Source organism: Herpailurus yagouaroundi, unplaced genomic scaffold (assembly GCF_014898765.1).
Source record: "Herpailurus yagouaroundi ecotype Mexico unplaced genomic scaffold, PumYag 208, whole genome shotgun sequence".
In the NCBI taxonomy this organism is placed as follows: domain Eukaryota; kingdom Metazoa; phylum Chordata; class Mammalia; order Carnivora; family Felidae; genus Herpailurus; species Herpailurus yagouaroundi.
Genome location: NW_024412439.1, coordinates 2,677,093 through 2,691,825, shown reverse-complemented (window position 1 = coordinate 2,691,825; position 14,733 = coordinate 2,677,093). Strand labels below are relative to the sequence as shown.

The 14,733-nt window shown below is 46.3% G+C and overlaps 1 protein-coding gene across 1 annotated transcript in view; it reads right to left on the bottom strand.

The window, feature by feature from the left end:
* Positions 1 to 12,981, bottom strand: part of SPECC1 (sperm antigen with calponin homology and coiled-coil domains 1) — a 285,514-nt gene extending 272,533 nt beyond the window's left edge. The window contains exon 1 of the mRNA XM_040453091.1: positions 12,899 to 12,981. The gene's annotated coding sequence lies outside the window, so the exon portion shown is untranslated. The remainder of the gene's footprint in view (positions 1 to 12,898) is intronic.
* Between the last annotated feature and the right edge of the window lie 1,752 nt (positions 12,982 to 14,733).

The following is a 14,733-nucleotide window of genomic DNA, read 5'->3' as shown; positions in this document are numbered from 1 at the left end:
CCCGCACCCAAAGCGAAGTGTACTTCCAGAAAAAGGAAGATAGGAGCCTTGAACAGAAAAAAAAAAAAAATCAGAGTTGTTTTAATGTCCATTCGTCCTATAAGACACAGGAGTAGGGCTCTTGCCTTTAGCGGGCAGGGTCCAATCAAGAAAACGGCATTCAAAAGAGGCAGTTCAATAAGAGGGAATTTAATACAGGGAGTAGTTACAAGGTTTGGGGAAGGGCTAAACAGCGAAATGGGACGGTGGGATGGTGAGCCAAGCCAGAGATCGGCAAGAGTGGGACGTGCCCAGCACACTTAAGGCTAGAGGGAAAAGGAAGAAGGTGGTATCACCAGAGGCCAGCGTCACTCGGCCAGAGCTGGGACCAAGCAGAAGATGGGGAAGAAATCCCCTGGCTTCTCCCTTCCCCTCACCTTCCAATCTTCCACCAGTGTCTTTCACTAGCCACCCTTAGCCAGTGGCATCTGGGCAAAGGAGCCCGCAAAATGAAGTTGGCAGGATCGGCTGCCTCCAGTAGAGAGAACAGGAGAAGGGTAGGGCATGACTCTGAGGGTGAAGAGATGAATAACGGGGCAAGGTATTATCCGTCTCTGTATCGAACACAGGACCTAAGTGCCTAGCACAGGACCCGGTTCCTACAGAAGGAAATCAACTCAGTACTAACAGAAACGGAGAATGGCCACTGAAACACGAGAGTAGAGATACGGATAGAGCGTTACTGCATTAGAGAGAAGAGGGTAACTTCCTCCACACAGGGTACCCGAGAGAGGGCTCACAAGAAAACGTGATGAATGAAAAAGGATACAAAAATCGGGCAAGGGTTTGCCTGAGGAATAGAAGGGGCGACAGTCAGCCAGGCCGGGAAGACCGCACACGCTGAAGGCAGGGCAAACGAAAGCATTGCAACAACGACCAGATGCAAAGTCCAGTCCTATGAAGCGCTCTTTCCGTACCTCTCCGTGCGATTACATAGCTTTCCCCTTTCATTATTTACACAATGGGTTACACTAACATATGTCCTTACATCGAACCATTCTTGAATTCCTAGAGTGAGAACTATTTGGCCAAAATGTGTTACTTGTTTGATTCTGCTGCATTCATTTTGCCATTTCACTTGGGATACGTGCATAGATACCACAGGTAAGCTTTGGTCCGTAGTTGGCTTTTGCCGGGCTCCCACTGTTCTCTATCAGGGCTACCTTAATTTTGTGAAATTATTTGGAGAACTTTCTATCTTTTCCTATTTTCTGGCATATTTTAATAGCTGTGGAATCGCCACCATCGACCTTGGGTTATTTACGCATTGGTGATTCTGCCTGTGGGTTTGGGACTCAATCTCTTCCTTGTCACTCCTGCCACCCACTTTTTGGCCTCTTGCCACCCAAGCTACCGCTGTCCTGACTCCCCCCTTCCCTGCACCACAAAACCCTGATCTTTACCCCCCAGCTATAGTGAGTGAAACCCTCAAGGCCCTTGCCCCATCCCACCTAACGCCTCTTCCCCCTTTATTTTAGGTCTCTCCTTCTTACAGAAAGTCTTGTCTGATATGTTTCATCCTAAACCCCAGTGCCCGATTCTGTGCTCACCTGGTCTTGGCCTGTTATCTTCTCTTTTTTTTAATATGTTTATTTTTTCATTCAAGAGAGAAAGAGAGAGAGCATGAGCAGGAGAGGGGCTGAGGAAGAGGGAAAGGGTGGAGGGGGGAGAGAGAAAGAGAGAACCCCAAGCAGACTCCATGCTCAGCACGGAGCCCAACGCAGGGCTCAATCCCACAATCCTGGGATCATGACCCGAGCCGAAATCAAGTGTCAGATACTCAACGGACTGAGCCACCCAGGTGCCCCACTGGCCTGTTCTCTTCTTGGGTAATTGTCTGCTCATTTGTCTCCATACTTAAAGACTGATTTGTACCTTGTCCTTCATTATAATCTTAGCACTGGCACACAGTAGGTATTCACTGTGCAGCAATTAGGTGAATGCTATAAACTCGCACCTCAGAAACAAGAGAAGAGAGGAATAATTGAGTTGGCAAACTACAGCTTGTGGCCAAATGAATGGAGCCCATCCCCTGTTGGCAATGTCTTTGCGCTATAAGGGCAGAGTTGAGTCGTTATGAGAGAGACTGTATGACCCTGGAAATCCTAAAATATTCACTATCTGGCTCTTCCCAGAAAGTTTGCAGATGCTTGGTTTAGAGCTCCCGCTTCCACAAAGGCCTCTTTGTGCATCCAAATAAATGACAGTGCAGAAAGAGTTGGAAAGAATGAGTTATTGCTGCTGGAGGATGGTGGGGACATTAAGTCTGATGCCCATTCGATGTCATGAGCTGCTGTGCTCGCAACTCTGAGTCCACTTGACCCCACAACCACGTTCATCTAACATCTTCGTGAATATCAACGCCAGATTATTTATTTACAAGGTGTGGCTTCACATACAACAGGGCTGGTCATAAACCCAAATGACTCCAGGGACCAGGAGGTCAAGAGAACGAGTGAGGCCACCCGGGTTGGGGAGAGCTTGTGGCATGAAGGAGGAACCACCATTCGGCTGCTTTAGCCGACGAGGAAATAGGATTTATTCAACAGAGGCTAGGGATATGGATTTTTATGTGAAATGTCTTTTTTTTTTTAAGTTTGTTTATTTTTGAGAGAGAGAGAGAGAAGGAGAGGGAGAGTGAGCAGGGGAGGGGCAGAGAGAGAGGAGGATAGAGTATCTAAAACAGCAAAGAGCCCAATGCGGGGCTTGAACTCACAAACCTAGAGATCAGGACCTGAGCCGAAGTCAGACGCTTAACCAACTGAAGCACCCAGGCGCCCCAGAAATGTCTTAATTATTAAAGTTCTGTCAGTCAACATATCAAGAGGCAAAGCTAAAATCCTGTGCACTGCTGGGGAAGGGTGGATGGTGCAGACACATTGAAGACTGACCTGGCCGTACTTGGTTCTATGAAGCACAGGTGCACGCTGTGACCAGGAAATTCTGCTCCTGAGTCTAAATCCCAAAGAGATTCTCACACAGACCATCTGGGGGGTGGGGGTGGGGTGGGGGGACATGAACCAACAAATGCAGAAACAAGTAAACAAAACAAGGGAAGGGCTTGCATAGATCAATGATGATAAAGTGCCAAGAAGGTAAATATGATTAATTATTCCCCACGCCTGAGGTCTGAAAACACGGGGAGAAGGAAGAAACAGGTCTACAACCAGATATGTTACGTGGGGTTACGTAGACAAAAAAATGGTTTGGGAATCTAAGCCCCCACGCAGGTTCAATGACCTCAAAACACCTTTCGAACCAAAAACCTTTGAGTATACTCCAAAACTTGAACCAAAACATAAACCAAAAAACTTTGAGTATGCTGCTTGGGGAGACAGAACTCAGACAATCCGGGCAGTTAATGCCAGCTTGGTGTTTTACATCACTGTCCTCCTCACAGAACAAAAATCAGCCACGTGCTAAGCAGGGGACAGAATAAAGAGGACACGGCTTCCTACTCCCCTGTAGCCATTCCTTCAGCAAGCATTAATAGGCACCAACTGTGAGCATTTCACCCTACTAGGGAGGCACAACTAACATAACTAAGTAGGCATTGCTGTTCGGTCCTCAGGGAATTCTCGATCTTGTGGGAGATTAAACTCAGACCCAAAGGGTGAAGCAACAAAACCGTCTAATACAACCACAAAGGAGAAGTAAGTGAGAAAATGCTCCATGAGTAGAGCCGTGGCCGGAGTTTGGGGACCAGAGCCTGACGCGGACTGGGGTGATCAGAATGGTCTGTGGAGAAGGTGTCTATTAAGAGCTGCAGATTGCTACATTCGATGACAAGCCACCTGTCATCTTTTTTTTTTTAAGTTTTATTTATTTTCGAGAGAGACAGAGACAGAGCACAAGCGGAAGAGGAACAGAATCGGAAGCAGGCTCCAGGCTCTGAGCTGTCGGCACAGAGCCCGACACAGGGCTCGAACTCATGAACCGTGAGATCATGACCTGAGCCGAAGTCGGACACTTAACCGCCTGAGCCACCCAGGCGCCTCGATAAGCCACCTGTCATCGTGAAGTGACCAACAGGAGCAAAATAGTTGAGTGGCTTGCCCACGCTCTGCCACTGACATCCCTGCTCACGGCTGCTTGGCGTGCCATACGTTGGTTTCTTCCAAAGTCAGCAAACAGGTCTTTACCCATTGTTTGTACCTTAATATTCAAAAATGTTGCTCCCTCCTCAGACAGGGCAAAAACCACTTGATAATCTGGCGGGGAGAAGCCATCTCTAGGTATGGTACCCATCTTTTTCTGTGGAAACTGAGAGGGAAATTTTGCCAAAAAGAATGAACACAGCAGGCTTGAGACTGCAATTCTTGTTGGGTTTTTTTAATTTATTTTTTATTTTTTAATGTTTATTTTCGAGAGAGAGAGAGAGACAGCGCGAGTGGGTTAGGGGCAGAGAGAGAGGGAGACACAGAATCCGAAACAGGCTCCAGGCTCTGGTCTGACAGCACAGGGCTTGAACTCATGGGCCATAAGATCATGACCTGAGCTGAAGTCAGACACTTAACTGACTGAGCCACCCAGGCACCCCAAGATTGCAATTCTTTTTTTATATATTTTTTTAATGTTTATCTATTTTTGAGAGAGAGAGAGAGAGAGAGAGCCAGGGAGGGGCAGAGAGAGAAGGAGACACAGAATCTGAAGCAGGCTCCAGGCTCTGAGCTGTCAGCACAGAGCCCGATGTGGGGCTGGAACCCACGAACCCGTGAGATCATGACCTGAGCCGAAGTCGGACGCTCAACCGACTGAGCCACCCAGGCAACCTAGAGATTCCAATTCTAAAAAGGCCCTGCTTGTGAGGTTAGCTTTTGGCTGACATGGGGAACTTAGATTTGGGAAGTTCCCAAATTAGATTTAGGATCTAATTTAGATTTAGATCTAATTTGTTAGATTAGGAACAAATGTTCCTAACATTTGTAGAACTGGTAAGAGAGGCTCTCTGGGCCTAAACTGTTTGCACAAACACTGTGGTTGATCCTGAACACCTGCCTTCCTGCCAGGAGTCTGAAGTTTTGGAATATGCTAGGCAGAGGGCCCCTACATGATCAGCCCCCTGTAAAACGCATGAGTCTCTCTGAGTCTCTAGTGAGCTGCCCCGGTGGACGACACTGGGGGACACATGCTGTCACGGCTCATCGCAGAGAATTAAACACGTCCTGTGACTCTACTGGAAGAGGACTCTTGGGAGCCAGTGTCCTTGGACTTGGTGCTGTGTGCCTCTTCCCTTTGATGATTTTGCTTTCTAGCCTCTCACAAAACAAATCACAGCCATGAATAAGCCAGTGTGCTGAGTCCTGCGAGACCTCCTAAGGAATCACTAAATCTCAGGGTGGTCTTGTGGACCCCAAGCCTACAAATACAATCTAAATAAAAGATAATATTGGAGATTGGACTGACGTAATGGACTAAACACACACTTCTGCCTTCCGGGTGGCCTAAAAATCCATGGAATGGCAAAAAGTATTGTCTTTAAAATATTAAATTGATAAGACACCTAGACACACACACACACAAAAAGAAACAGTGCCACTGGCTAACTAGAACGTCTAAGAACTTTCTGAAAGGGAGAGGGTACTCAAAACGAGATTGCCTGAGCAAAGCACAGCCCCACACCTGCCCGGGAGGAGGCCGTCAGGCAGTGGGAAATGATAAGGGGCTTCAGGCTCTGAATCGGCAGAGAGAAGATGGGGCAGGGATGGAATATGACAACCCGATGAACTGGGGAACTACAGTCAGATAAGCCAGGACGACGAGACCCTTCCCCACACTCACTGAGCAGCCTACAACAAATGTTCCCTCACCTGGACTATGCACCCCACTCAGCAGCACCGTGCAACTCCTTGGCAATCTCCGGAGATGGCCTATGGCAAACAGGACAGGCGGGGAAATGGGAAATCTCAAACATAAAGACACCAAGGGCACTGAGTTTTTGTAACGTCACAAAATGGGGACAGCAAGTCAACAGAACATATGCCCAAGGAAAGAGAGTTAGTCCAGCACATAGAATATTAAGACATCCTTAGGAAGATTGGAGGGGACAGTCTGTCTGTGAAAAGGAAGCAGCTGAGAGGTGAAGATCTCTACACCGTGAAATAAAAAAGCAGGGTGAGGGGCAGGACATGGAATAATGCTATTATTTGTGCAAAAAAAAAAAAAAAAAAAAAGGAGGGATTAAGAATCGTTTCATATAACATTGTATTTGCACAAGGAGACCTTGGAGGACATATACAAAACTAATAATGGGGCTACCTGCTTGTGGGGTGAGGGAGAACTAGGCAGATGGGGGAAAGGGATGGTGGGAGACCTTCATGCATATCTTTTTAATACAGTATGATTTTTTTATTTTTTTAGATGTTTTATTTATTTTTGAGAGAGAGAGACAGAGACAGAGACAGAGACAGAGACAGAGTGTGAGCGGGGAAGGGGCAGAGAGAGGGAGACAGAGAAGTCGAAGCAGGCTCCAGGCTCTGAGAAGTCAGCACAGAGTCCGACACAAGGCTCGAACCCATGAACTGTGAGACCGGGACTTGAGCTGAAGTTGGACGCTTAACCGACTGAGCCACCCAGGCACCCCACATACAGTATGATTTTTGAACACTGAATATCTTTTCTATTCTAAAAACTAAATTTTACAAAGTAGAGACCTTGAAAGTTAAATAAATGATAATCAACATGGAAAACACTCAACAGATGGACTGGTGAGTTGACTGGACAAAGCCAAACACTAGATTTGTGAGTGGGAAAATCCAAGCCAAGGAATCTCCCAAAATGCAGCCCATAAAGATAAGGAGGCAGATCACTTGAGAACAAAGTGGAAGATGAAAGAAAAAGTTGAAAAGATGAAAGTGAAACATGAAAGATGAATTGAGAAATTCTGATACCCATTTAATAGGAATTCCAGAAAAAGAAAATAAAAGACAATGGAGGCAAGGAAATACCCAAAGAGAAACTTCCCCCGTGCCACAGAAATGCGTGAATCTATGGAAAGAAAGGGGCCACTAAGCACTGAGCAGAAAGAACAAAAGAGAACTATCCCCCTGGACAAATAGTAAAATGTTCCAACACCTAGAAAAAAGAAAAAATGGTTAAGCTTCAGAGAAAATAAACAGGTTCACTACAGAGAAATGGAAATCACACTGTAGAAACTTCTCATCCACGACGCTAGATACCAGCAGATAATGAAGAATTATCTCCAAAATGCAAAGGTTTTAACCTGGAATCCTATCCTCAGCCAAGAGTACTCAGGCAGAAAAGCAAAATAAAAAATACTTTAAATGTGCAAAGCCTCAGAAAGTTTACCACCCACAAAATCTCAGGTGAAAAAACAAAGTTACTTGAGGATTCACTTAAGGAATAATGAATCCACAAAGTAGAAAAACAAGAGATGAAAGAACCAATGAAGAGCAAATAATTGGCAAAACTTATAAATGATGAGTAAATAGTCAGTAAAACATGGCTGTTTATGCATAATGTAAAAAACAAAAACAAAAACAAATTCCGTATGATCTTAATATGAGGCAGAATTAAAATCAGGTTAAGGTTCACTCTTGCTTTACTCACGAAGGGTTCATATATACAGATTAGCTTTAAACACCAAGGGAAAAAAATGTTTAGATATGTGTGAAAATTTAAGGGTAGCAAAAGAGCTCGATTTCATTTATCATAAGGGAAATACGAATTAAAACCTCAATGTGATACCCACCAGGATGACTAAAATCTTTTTTTTTTTTTTCAACGTTTTTATTTTTATTTTTGGGACAGAGAGAGACAGAGCATGAACGGGGGAGGGGCAGAGAGAGAGGGAGACACAGAATCGGAAACAGGCTCCAGGCTCTGAGCCATCAGCCCAGAGCCTGGTGCGGAGCTCGAACTCACGGACCGCGAGATCGTGACCTGGCTGAAGTCGGACGCTTAACCGACTGCACCACCCAGGCGCCCCATGGATGACTAAAATCTAAAAGACAGAAATTACCAAGAGATGGCAGCTACCATGTATGTTTCTCAGGTACATAACTTAGAAACTGTCAATATTTACTTAAACCCTAGGCATGTGCTATGACCAAGCAATTCTCCTCCTGGATATACACACTCAACAGACATGCATACATTCATTCAACAAATGACAGGTACTAGAATGTTCACAGCAGCACTATTCACCGTATCCCCAAACTGCAAACAACCCAACTGTCAATCATGTAAAATGGGTTTCTACATCATGGATACACACATGATGGAATACATACAGCAAGGAGAACGGACAAACCACAACTACACTCAGAACTACAGACAAATCACACAACTGTAAGGTTGATGGCAAGAAGCTGGATATAAAAGGGCACATACTATATGATTCTATGGATGTAAAGTATGAGAATAGCTAAAACGAATCTACTGTGTTAGAAATCAAGACAGGGGCGCCTGGGTGGCGCAGTCGGTTAAGCGTCCGACTTCAGCCAGGTCACGATCTCGCGGTCCGTGAGTTAGAGCCCCGCGTCAGGCTCTGGGCTGACGGCTCAGAGCCTGGAGCCTGTTTCCGATTCTGTGTCTCCCTCTCTCTCTGCCCCTCCCCCGTTCATGCTCTGTCTCTCTCTGTCCCAAAAATAAATAAACGTTGAAGAAATCAAGACAGTGGGGGCACCTGGGTGGCTCAGTCAGCTGGATGTCCAACTTCGGCTCAGTGCCCCGAATCTCACTGCTCGTGAGTTCAAGCCCCACGTCGGGCTCTGTGCTGACAGCTCGGAGCCTACAGCCTGCTACAGATTCTGTCTCCATCTCTCTGCCCTTCCCCTGCTCGCTCGCTCACTCGCTCTCTCTCTCTCTCTTTCCCTCAAATATAAAAAATAAAAAACATAAAAAAATAAAAAGAAATCAAGATAGTGGTTATTCTTGGGGGTGGGACACGTGAGGGCAGATTCTGGAGTGTTGGAAAGGTTGTTTCTTATTCTGAGTGTTGGTTATATGTGTGTTCAGCCCGTCCAAATTCATGGAGCTATACACTTAACATGTGTGTACCTTTAAACATTTATGTTATACCTCCATAAAGGGTGCCTGGGTGGCTCAGTCAGTTGGGCTTCTGACTCTTGATTTTGGCTCAGGTCATGGTCTCACAGTTCGTGAGATCGAGCCCCATGTCGGGATCTGCTCAGATATCGCAGAGCCTGCTTGGGATTCTCTTTCACCCTCTCTGTTTGCCCCTCCCCTGCACATGCACGAATGTGCTTTTTCTCTCAAAATAAGTAAATAAACTTTATTTTAAAAAATTAAAAAGTATCTAAAAACATAACTTCAAAAATACATGTAAATAGATAAGCACTATTTACAGGTGGTCTGTAAGTATACATATTACAAAAACTAATAGAAATAGAACAAAAGAAACCCACTGGGAATCATAGTGGAAAACTTTAACACAACTCTCAGAATCAATAGATGAAACAGAGAAAAAGTAAGCTAAGGAGACAGAGAACATAATTTGTAATTAATAAATTGGAAATAAATCTACAATTTCATGCAGAAAAATGTCACAAAAACTGACAGCTCATTAGATTACAAATTAATTTCTGTTTTCTCATCTCCATCCTTCTTTCAGCAATACGGCAGACTAGAGATCCCAAAGCCTTCCAGGCACAAAACATCTTTAAAAACTGCTAAGGGGGAAAAAAAAAAAAAACTACAACAACTTTAAAATCAATGGACTAGAGAAACCTAGTGAAGCGAAAATTCAAGAGTGCAGGCAAAATAAAGGCATTTTCAGATATTATAAAAACAGAATGCATCATCATTGAAGGAACTTTTAAAGAATGTACTTCAGGGAGAAGGAAAATGATTCAAAGTGATATAAGAAGGAATGGAGAGTGAATGGGGCACCTGGGTGGCTCAGTCCGTTAAGCGCCTGATTTCAGCTCAGGTCATGATCCCACACTCCGTGAGTTCGAGCCCCGCGTCAGGCACTGTGCCTGGAGCCTGCTGCAGATCCTGTGTCTCCCTCTCTCTCTGCCCCTCCCCTGCTCATGCTCTGTCTCTCTCTGTCTCAAAAATAAATAATAAAAAAAAAAGACGGAATGGAGAGTGAAGAAGATAAACAGGTACAGAAGTCTAATAAATATTGACCCAGAAAATCGGTATAATAGTAACATCAGCAATAATGTTTCTCTTTTTTTTTGCATTTATTTATTTTTGAGAGACAGAGAGAGACAGAGCACGAGCGGGGGAAGGGCAGAGAGAGAGAGGGAGACACAGAATCAGAGGCAGGCTCCAGGCTCCGAGCTGTCAGCACAGAGCCCAACGCGGGGCTCGAACCCACGAACCGTGACATCATGACCTGAGCCGAAGTCGGACGCTTAACGGACTGAGCCACCCAGGTGCCCCAATAATGTCCAATTTAAAGGACTGAAGTAGTTACAGAGCTTAACACCAAATGGGAGGTAACTGGAGTGAAAATATTAGAAGTCCTTGCCTTGTTCAGAAGGAGGACTGATAGATTACATAAACGATCTAAGCCTTCAAATTCAAAAAGCTAGAACTTGCAAAAATAAATTCAAATGAAGTAGGAAGATTAAGAATGTACGTTACTGACGTAGAAAAAGAAAAGTAACGGGATTAATCAATAAATCCAGAACTGGCGCTTTGGAAAGATAATGAAATAAGCAAGGAGGAAGCAAGCCTGACCGATACAAAAAAAGAGAAAAGGCACACACACAAGAGTGTGAACAAGACGAACACACCATAAATGTGGAAGAACTATTTTCCTGCAACAGAAGACTATCTACAACATTATGCGAACACACATTAAATTCCAATAATGTTAATGATTTTCTGGGCAGATATAAAGCACTAGATTGACTGTGGAGAAACAGAAAACCTGAGGAAAATCAATGGTCGTGGAAAAAATAGAAAAGATAGTTAAGTACTGATATCAACTTTTTTTTTTTTTTATCAACTTCTTAAAAAAATATGATCACCAGCAGCCCAGGCAGCCTGCAGTCAGATTCTGCCAAACTTTAAGGAACAGATAATTCTTCTGCTCCACAGCAAAGAAAACGATGGAAAACTTCCCAACTGATTCAGTGAGGACATAATCAGCATAATTATAAAATCAGACCAAAAAAGGGGGGCAGGAGGGAAAAGTTACCGATCTCGCTTATAAATATAAATGCTAAAACTCTAATTAAATGTTAGCTTATTGAATCTATCAAACAACCCAAAAGTGCATTTTAATTTATGCCAGGATTTTAGTGACTGAAAATCTAGCAGTATAATCACCGATGTTATCAACTTTAAGAAGAAAACTACACAGTCATATCAATACATGTGATACACAAGCACTTGGGGGGGGGGGAATGATTCAACACTGACTCCTAACTTTTGAAACTCTTAGTAATTAGGCATAAATGAAAACTTACTTAATATGGTAAGAATATATTTAGTGAAGATCGCCTTGGATCACTGCCCTAAAACCGAGCCCGAAACAAACTGTCCTAGCTAACCTTAATAGCCAGGACTGTGGAGACAGTGGTCAATGGAAAATAAGAGATAAGTACAAACATTGGTAAGAGACGTCTGCTCCCTTTGAACACATGAAGAGAGAGTATTTGCCTACAACAACCAAACAAGTCAACTGAAAAACTATTAAAACGGATAGAGTTTCGTATGAAGGCTCAGCTTCAGATCTAGCCTAAGCTACCAAATTAAACGTGCTTGCTCTCTCAAAGGTACTACGCAAAGCTGTTTTCTGTGGAGTAAGACCTGAAGGTTGACAAACTTGCTCTGTCTCTCCTCCCCCGTCTTAAACGTTGCAAAAGCTTCGTGTTTGCAACCGGATAACCAAAATCTTCTCAAACCAAAATTTGTCCTGAAGAGTTGAGTTGTACCTCCCCTCAAAAACACGTTATCTCCTGCCTCCAGCTACCGCAGTTACTAATGGATAAGCATGTCAACCAGTCCAACATAATTCTTCCGATAGAGGGCAAGGAAGAGCACCTTCGCAGTAAATTTTTTTTTTTTTTCCCAAGCCTTATACTGCTTATTATATAAACTTACGTGCTGAAAACTGCAGCTCGCTCAAAATAAAAATGAGATATGCAGGGTCAAACTTCCTTTAAAAGAAAGGGGGGGGGGACCTAAAACTCATTTCATTTCAAACACATTTGGGAAGGAGGTCGTTGCTGTTGCACTCCTGGCAGGCTCCGCATCACCGGGCCACCCCTAAGCATCCAAACGGTCCCCCAGGGCTCACAGGTGCACTGCGCTGTGGCACCGCCGGCTGACCCGGGAGAAGCACGGCCAGCGCCTTCCCCGGTCACCCCAGGCCAACAGGGGGATCGGAGCTCTGTGGACGCGGAGGATGGCCAAGGGTTACCCGGTCCCCGACATACACGCATCCCCCAGACAGCACCAAGAGAAAGGTGCGGGAGGCTCCGGGGGCCGGGAGAGCCCCGGCCGGGCGTGCCCACGCACCTGTCCCACCGCGGCGAGGGTTGGGGGCGCCTCTCAGGGCCGCAATCCTCTGGGGTCACCTGGCCCTCTGTCCTGGGCTCCTACGCCAACCCCTGGGGCCCGGAAGGGAGGGGGGCGGCCCCCTGCCGCTGCCACCTGCGGCACCGGTCCCGCAGTTCCCGGGCTTGGTGGGCAGGACAGGGTAGGAGGTCCGTCCCGGGCTGGGGGCGGGACCCGCCGGGCGGTGGGGGACCGGGGCCACCGCAGCGACAACGGCAACAGCGCGTCTTCCGTCTCGGACGGACAGTCCTGCGCCCCGCTGCCTGGACCCTCGGACCCCAAGGTTCGCCCGCCCGACCCGGGAAGACGACGCAGCTGAGGCGCAAAAGAGCCGGCGACCAGCGCGGCGCCTACTCACCGGCTCCGCTCGCTCCCGCCGCGCCGCCGCAGCCCGCAGCCGCCGCGGCTCCCCGAGCTCACGGATGCTCCGCGAAAGGTCCCTGGGATCCCACCCGCGCCTCCCGCAGCCGCCTCCAGGGGGCGGGCGAGAGCCGGCGCGAGGCATCCTGGGAGATGTAGTCCTGCGGCCCCTGCACATTCACCCTCGCAGCTCTCCATCCACGAACTGGTGGTGGTGTTTCTTCCCCCGTGCTTCCTCTCTGTCTCCCTCAGGGGCTCACCTCCGCTTCTTGCTAATAAGTGTGGGAACGCTCCAGTCGAGCCCTGGGCCTCCTCTCCTCGCTCTAGATCAGTGGTTCTCAAAATGTGGTGGTACCTGCACCAGCAGCTTCAGCATCGTCTGGGAACTTGGTAAAAATGACAATTCTCCATCACAGGGAGGCTATTCAGTTTTTCCTGTATTAAAATCTGGGGGTGGGGCCCAGAAATCTGCATTTTGAAAACCCTTCGAGTGATCATAATTGCTCTCCACAGCCTTGCCAAGGTACTTGCCCCTCTATCGCCCCCTTGCCAAGGTACTCAACATTACACTTGTGGCATTAGTTACCCACACACATACACCCGTATATCCTTGCGTACACTGGGGGAGACCCAGACAGTTTATGTCCCAACCCAGACCTCTCCTCTGACCCCAGACCTCTCCTCTGACCCCAGCCCTCATTGTTTCAATGTCCACCCAACATCTCCTCCAGTATGCCTCTGACACACCTGAAATCCACCGGATCACGACAAAATTCATGACCTTTACTTCCCTCCATCTAGTTCTCCTCCATTGTGCCTATGGCCACAGGCTAAAAACTGCCCACTGCAGTTATAGACATGGAAGCCACTTGAAACCGTAGTGAAAGCTACAGGGGTGGAACGCCAAGAACCCTGAGTCATAGTTGAAGGAGAGAGGAGGGAGGAATAGAGGAGGCAGGATGAATAACCAACTTCTGCAAGATGTGGTGGGGAAGGGAAGAAGAGGTACTGATGGCTGGGGATGGAAGCGTGGCTGAGGAAGGATTTTTTTAAAGACGTTTAAATATTTATGAAAAGAATCCAGTTGAGAAAGAGCTTCTGACCATACAGGAGAGGAAAGGGTTTTTCATACTGTATGATTCCTGAAAAGATTGTATATATGTGAGGGTGGAGGTGGAGTCCCAGGCACAAGCAGAAGGATGAGCCTCGACTAGTGGTTCTCAACCAGGGGGGATTTACCTCCCACCCCGACCCAGGAAAATGTGCTAATGTCTGGAGACATTTTTGATTGTGACTAGGGGTGCTATTGGCATCTAATGGGTAGAGGCCAGGGATGCTGCTAAATATTCTGCAATGCACAGCTACACACACACACACACACACACACACCAAAGAATGTTCCAGCCTAAAATGTCAATGATGCTGAAATTGAGAAGTCCTGGCTTGGACAGCAGCCTGTTCTGTTGTATGAGGCAGGAAGAAAGAAAGAAGAGAAAGCCAGAGTTTTCTCTGGAAAGGAAGAGAGGGAGTTGTCTATGAGGATAGATAGGTGTGGTGTGTGTGTGTGTGTGTGTGTGTGTATCAAATGCTGAATCATAGGAGCTAAGCTGCATAAGAAGAGAAGTAGGAGAGGGAGAGAGCTGAATGGTGGAGAAGTGGGTTCAACAGACTGGGAATCTTGATGGGGGTCCGAGATTTATTTATCTTATTGGAGTAATCGAAGAAGCAACCTGGAAAGGAATTTCCGGTAAGAGAATAGAGATGGTTGCTGATGACCAGGTCAGGATGTGAGGACAGATGGCTAATGTGGAGTGGAGGCAGGCCACCAAGTAC